Raw genomic sequence first — 7,551 nt, 5'->3', positions numbered from 1 at the left:
CACACACACACACACACACGCACTCAGACACACAGTCAGTGCTTCTGTAGGCGGTCAAAAGAAATATACAGGGTTGAATATGAGTTCAGCTCTATTAACAGTATTTGTGGCATGTAAAAAAGAGGTTTAAAAGCAGAAATGCGTTTTTGTTAAAGCACTAGCATGAATTATTCAGTAAAAAATTTTGTTATTTGATTCGGGAAGTTGTGTAAATTGGAGATTGTAGAAATAGACTTTATGTAAACCAGTAGTTACATCATGTCCCCATCATGCAAGAGTTTCCGTGTCCATATATTTAGTTATTTATAAATAATATTTTTTATTAAAATAAATAAACAAACATATTTCATATGTATTTTATTTTTTCATATTTTATTAATACATACAAATTTTTTTTACATTTAACATAACCATCAGAGAGCTTTCTGACGACCCTGCATAGACAGCAACGCAACTGAAATGTTTTATGGCCCAGAAATATAGTAAGGACATCATTAAAATAGTCCATGTGACATCAGTGGTTCAGCCGTAATGTTATGAAGCTACGAGAATACTGTTTGTCTGCAAAGAAACAAAAATAACGACTTAATTCAACAATTTCTTTTCTTCCGTTAGTACAAACTATATAGACATATTTTGTAAAAAAATAATAAAAATGACAAAATTGCAACAAAATCACTAAAACTAAAAAATGTATACAAATTATATAGACATATTTTTAAAAAATGCTAATAAAAATGACAAAAACACAACAAAAAATATATAAATCTGAACAAAAACATAATCTAATTATCAAAAACTATAGTATATAAATGATAGTAAAAGCTGCTGTAAATCTATAAATGAAGGACCTTGAATGAAAGTGTTTTTTGAGCAACACTTGTACTGTGGTCAGTCTGTAATAGTTTCATCATCATTGCCAGTAGTTCGACTCTCTTTTCTCTCAAATCTCCATCTGAACGGCTGCAGTTTGAGAAAACCTTCAGCTTGACTAAAAATAACCTGCGCTTGAATAATGAGCCTCAAATGGGAGTTTCCCACGCGTGAAACACGCCGGTGGTCAGCGGGACCTTAATTCTGCAGAGCGTCGAAGCGCTTTGTTTAAACGCTGAACAAATAACCGGAAAGTCCATGTGTCCTGCAGCAGGAACTCAATGCAAACACACACACACACACACACACACACAGCTGGAATCAGGAATGTTTCCTACAGCACACGGTCATCTCACGTCTGCAGACACACAGATGCTACGGCAGGCTGCTGGTGCCAAAACCATTAACACAGTAGAAAAGACTGGAAAACCAGCTCTGATTAAAGCTGCAGCTCTCAAACCAGGAGCCGTTAGTGTGCAGGTAAAGCCCTGGCCTTCTGAAGCTTTAAAAGCAACCAAGTAATGTATAAAAACTTACAGGTGCGTTATGGTAATGAGACATTGAAGGAAAACAGCTTAAATATAACAAATAATGTCACAAAAATTCTTAATGGTCCTTAAAACAGGCTTAGTTTTCTTGAAAATATAAATAAATAAATAAAATATATGTATGTGTGTGTGAATTTGTTTCTTTTTGGGGGGAAATGAGCTCAATTTTCATAAAAATAATGTCACAAAAATAGGCTTAATTAACCCTTAAATAGTCTTAATTTGATTGAAAATGTGAAAAATATAATATAATAAAATATATTTTAATTATTATATGATTTTAAAGAAATGTGACCTGGACATGTTTAAAAGCAACCTAATAAAGACATTATAACCCAAATAAATGCACAATAAAAATAACAAAACTTAATATAAATAAATCAATAATATAAAAACAATGGAAGGAAAATGAGCTTAAATGTTACAAAAATGTGAAAAAATATAATATAAAAAATATAAAAAAATTATTATTTTTTTCTTTTGAATTTGAAGGTAAAAGTGCATATATAATTACATGATAAATGCACAATCAATGCATGATAAAAAAAAAAACAATAGTATAACAAAAAATCTTAATGGTCCTTAAAATAGGCTTAATTTTCTGGAAAATGTGAACAACATAAATGAATAAATGAATGAATGAATAACACACTATAAAAATAGTACAACATTCATATGCATTATGGTCATGAGAAAATGGTCAAAATTTGCTTAAATGTAATAAAAATAATGTCACAAAAATAGGCTTAATCAAGCCTTAAAATAGGCTTTTTTTGTGAAAAAATTTTTTCCCCTTGTTGTTTAAAGTTAAATGTGACCTGGACATGGTTTGATGAGATTCATCACCTGTGTGTGTGCAGATGTTTTCGGCTGCGTGAGCGCGTATGAGAATGGATGTTTCGGGAGAATCTGGAGTGGCGAACGTCCCACCAGACAACCTGAACATAAATAAACCGAGCTGTTGGACACAGATGGATGGAAAGAAGAAAGAGAGAAAGAGAGAAAGACGGGGCTGGTTTGGGGGCTGAAGGGTCAGACAGCAGCTTTATGGGCCGTGCCTGACGCTTCACCAGACCAAACTATTCAAAGCGGCTCAGAGAAACTAACAGGCAGATGTTCGGAATGTGCCACAGATGGAGATCAGACTCCACCTGCGCTTCTGTGCTGTGCTGTCAAACTCATTTGAAGTCGAGGGTCAGATCACACTGAACTCCAGCTTACATGCACTGAATAACTAAACTTTATTAGTGTAATTAAAAGTGTATTCGATATTTAAAGATTTGTTTCAAAGACATTACTGCACATTTGCTGAATGCTGACGATATATGATGCCTTTTATTAGACAGGACATTTAAAAAGAAAGGAAACAAAGTGGGAGAAATACACATGAAATGAGTTCATGTATGAACCGGCACTTTTGAACTAATCGGTTGAGTGAATGATTCAATGTCTCACTAATTAAAACAGTCACTTGTTTTGTTCCTTAATGAATCAGCATTTTTGAATTAATTGGTTGAGTGAATGATTCAGTGTCTCACTAATTAAAACAGTCACTTGTTTCTTTCATTAATGAATCAGAACATTGGAATGAATCGGTTGAGTGAATGATTCAATGTCTCACTTATAAAAACAGCCACTTGTTTAGTTCCTTAATGAATGAAGCATGTTTGGTTCCTTAACGAATCAGCATGTTTGAATAAATTGGTTGAGTGAATGATTCAGTGTCTCACTAATAAAAACAGTCACTTGTTTCTTTCATTAATGAATCAGAACGTTTGAATGAATCGGTTGAGTGAATGATTCAATGTCTCACTAATTTAAACAGTCACTTGTTTAGTTCCTTAATGAATCAGAACATTTGAATGAATTGGTTGAGTGAATGATTCAATGTCTCACTAATTAAAACAGTCACTTGTTTAGTTCCTTAATGAATCAGAACATTTGAATGAATTGGTTGAGTGAATGATTCAATGTCTTGGTAATAAAAACATTCACATGTTTAGTTCCTTAATGGATCAGAACATTTGAATGAATCGGTTGAGTGAATGATTCAATGTCTCACTTATAAAAACAGCCACTTGTTTAGTTCCTTAATGAATGAAACATGTTTGGTTCCTTAATGAATCAGAACATTTGAACGGATCGGTTGAGTGAATGATTCAATGTCTTGGTAATAAAAACAATCACAACTACCTAGCAACCATTTAGAACACCTTAGAAACCACATTGCAATACTCTGGCAACCACATAACAATGCCCACGACATCACTGGTGGGCAAACACCACTCACATTTTCATTACAAAAATCTAGTTGATATTTGAAAATTTATGAAAGAATTCATCATTTTAATGTCATATCTGAATGGATGTTTAAATATAAATTTTTTTTTAAACGTATAAATCAAAAATATAAATAATATGTAAATAATAACATAAAAATAAATGTCGGTAATATAATATTTTTCCTCGCCAAGTCATAGATTGTATGACTTCTAATGCCGAGACAGTCAGGAGCCCTTTATTTACAGCCATCTGCCTGGCATCACCACACACACACACACACACACACACACACACACACACATGCTGTTCATTACTCTGGTCTAAGACTCGTCTCTGTCCCTGTATTCATGCAGTGAGTGTGCAGTGACATCTCCCAGACTCCTCTAATGATGTGAGTCTTCTCATCCATGAAACTGGAGCTGCTTTTGTGCTTATCCTCAGCTCTTTTACCCCATATACCCCTCACCGAATCCAGTCACTCTTTTTCAGTCACTCTTTCTGCAGTTTACATAGTTATACCAATAGGTGGCAACAAGAAACGAGTATGTAAATGAGTCATTGAATCATTCACTTAACCCTTTTGTTCAAAAAAGCTGTTTCATTAAGGAAAGTGAAACTGACCTGTAGCCAAGTATGGTGTCCAATACTTAGAATTTGTGCTCTGTATTTAACCCATCCAAGTGCACACACACAGCAGTGAGTAGTGAACACACACACACACACACACACACACACACGATGACCCATGACCTTTGGATTACAAGTCCGACTCTCTAACCATTAGGCCACGACTGCCCTAAGAAAGAGGTGACTGTTTTTATTAGTGAGTCATTGAATCATTCACTCAATGTTTCGTTCAAAAATGCTGATTCATTAAGGAACGAAACAAGTGACTGTTTTTATTTGTGACACACTGAATCATTTACTGAACCGTTCCGTTCAAAAACACTGATTCAGTAAGAAACAAAACAAGTTGCTGTTTTTATTAGTGAGACATTGAATCATTCACTTAACTGATTTGTTCAAACATGCATCCTTCATTAAGGAATGAACAATGAAATGTTTTTATTTTGTGAGACACTGAATCACTCACTCAACCATTTCATTCAAAACTAATTTCTCCCACTTTGTTTCATTCTTTTTACTTGTCCTGTCTAATAAAATACATCATATATTGTCAGTATTCAGCAAATGTGCAGTTATTATGTCATTGAAACAAATCTTTAAATATCTAACACATATTTAATTCCACTAATATCGTAAACATTGGCGATAACAGCTTCAGATTTTAAGTGTGCACATTAATATCAGCTTGCATTAAAACCACTGATCTGATATTTTGAAATGTTTATTCTGTGCAATGTTAGTGCAGACATTCAGCGCAGATCAGAGAATCAAAGAGAAGTTGCTATCCAAATCAGGTTTGTACAGCTCTGTAGTGATGGAGGCCGTTGAAGTAAGCAGATATTACTGCTCCCCAGATGTCTGTTTTTCCCTCTCCTTCTCCTTCGCTCGTAATGACTTCTCCAGCAGCAGCTTTGATGCCGGTCATTTGTGCATGTCACAGTATTTCTCCTCACACTTTCCCTCAGTCGCTGTCCAGAGCCGATCGACTCCTGAGGGCTTCAGAGTTACAGCACATGGCACACGGAAATCACTCTCTAAGCCAACTCCTAATGCCTGCGTTTAATGAAGTCCCAATGAGATGTCAGTGCAAATCCAGTGGAGTACGCAAAAGAAATGCATGTCTCTTCTGTAACCGTGTTCCCAAAGAAAAAGATAGTCATTGCAACTCTTTATCTCAAGATGCAGACTTTTCCCCTTGCAATGCTGAGTTTATATCTCACAATTCTCACATTTTCCTTGCAACTCTGAGAAAAAAGTTTACATATTGCAATTCTGAGAACTGGGAGAAAAAAGTCAGAATTGCGAAATATAAACTCAGAGTTAACAAGAAAAATGTCAGAATTGTGAGATGAAAATTTTGAGATGAACACTGAAAAAATAAAAAAGCAATTATGCGACAACTTAGTAATCACCATTAATCACCATCAGTAATAAATTCCCTTCATTTATTTATTAAGATTTTAATTGTGACATTTTATATTACAATTCAGACTTTTCCCCCCAAACAGTTCTCAGTTTATATCTTATAATGCAGATGTGCGAGAAAAAAAGTCTGAATTGTTAGATATACACTGAGAATTGCTAAATATTCTGACAATTTGGACAAGTTTATATCTCGCAATTCAGACTTTTTTCCTCAAAATTTTGATATATTCATGCAGTTCAGAGAAAAAAGTCAGAATTGTACAAAAAAATACATATACCGGTATATATATATATATATATATATATATAAACAACAAATGAGGTGTAAACTCAGAAATGTAAAAAAAATAGCTATTTTGTTTTTTTATTATAACCAAAAAAATAATAATAATTTTGAGATTATATCTCGCAATTTGTGAGAAGAAAAGTTGCAATTACCTTTTTTTAAATATTTTTTTTATGCTTTTTGTCATGGTGGAAACGGCCTTCCATAGTTTTTTAAGAAGCTCTCCATTCGCTGCTTAAAAAAGCACTGAGATTGTTTTAGTGCCAGTCATCTGGCCTGTCTTCATGTCGCTCCTCATACCCATCACAGCCCATTTAAACGCGTCAGCTACAAATGAAGTGTGAAGCAGACAGACGGTGATGTACTGTAACTCAATAACAAGTGTTTGCAGGGCGTTCCAGAAGATTTGACCGAAGGAAGTCTGCAATAACAAGCCAGAATCCATTTTTAGCAGCAGTGTCTTAAAGTAGGTCAGTTTTTACATTTGTCAGCGCTCTGTCATCTCATGAGGTCCGGAGTTTGTAGGGATCACACATAGTTTAGGCTTGCGGTATTTTGAGGGTAATTATCAGATTCACAGGACAGGGTGTGAATTACAGCAGGGTTTGGAGGATCTGAATGCCTTTATTAAAGCACACACGCTATAACATGTTATTGAACATATATGTGCTGTTGCATTTAACAGCTTTAATTAGCAGACGTCCACAGTGTGCATTGCGATTTGAATCAGTGAATCATTGTGTGAAGCAATTGAGTCATTGACTCAAAGCCTAATGCATTAGCTTAATGTTTTAAATACAAAACAAACTGAGTATAGAAATATAAAAAAAACTAGAAAGTCTATTTTAAATATGAAACTAAAACCATCAGTAGTTGACGGCAAGTCCCCGTCTTAATGAGTGAGTCATTGATTCATTCATTCAACCAATTCATTCAGCAACAAACCAAGTGGCTGTGTTTATGAATGAGTCGTTGAATTATTGACTCAATCGATTTGAATCATAAACGAAAGAAACACCACTGTGTTTACAGCAACAGTTCTGCTGCTTGTAACTACAGCAAAAACAGTTGATATTGACTAATTGCGCTTAAAATGTGTTGCCTAATGTAATAAGATTACATAAGTAATAAATATTACAGTGTTTACAAGTAGGAAACTAGGAATTTCAGATGATACAAGTAGTGAGTGTTGTTTTGAAACAATACAGAAATGATCTATAATATAGATTCTATCATAATATGTCTATAATCTATCTATACATACATATACTGTATATATATAGAGAGAGAGATCAGTGAGCAGAAAGCAAGTCTGTAGTGAATGTCAAATTAAAGTCATTTTAATTTAGCATGCTGTATTTCAGTCATTTTAAAGATGTAGCTTAATAAAGGTGGTCACTCAACAAACTTTATTTCACCGTTTGATTTATGTAAACACTCTAAGTTTTGATACAATGTATAAATATATGATAGAAGTTACCGGCATGTTAAATTCACTTGGGTTTATTG

This window comes from Sinocyclocheilus rhinocerous, unplaced genomic scaffold (genome assembly GCF_001515625.1).
Source record: "Sinocyclocheilus rhinocerous isolate Xijiao unplaced genomic scaffold, SAMN03320098_v1.1 scaffold1589, whole genome shotgun sequence".
Lineage (NCBI taxonomy): Eukaryota > Metazoa > Chordata > Actinopteri > Cypriniformes > Cyprinidae > Sinocyclocheilus > Sinocyclocheilus rhinocerous.
The sequence above is the reverse complement of the archived record's forward strand: the minus strand, read 5'-3'. Positions refer to the sequence as shown.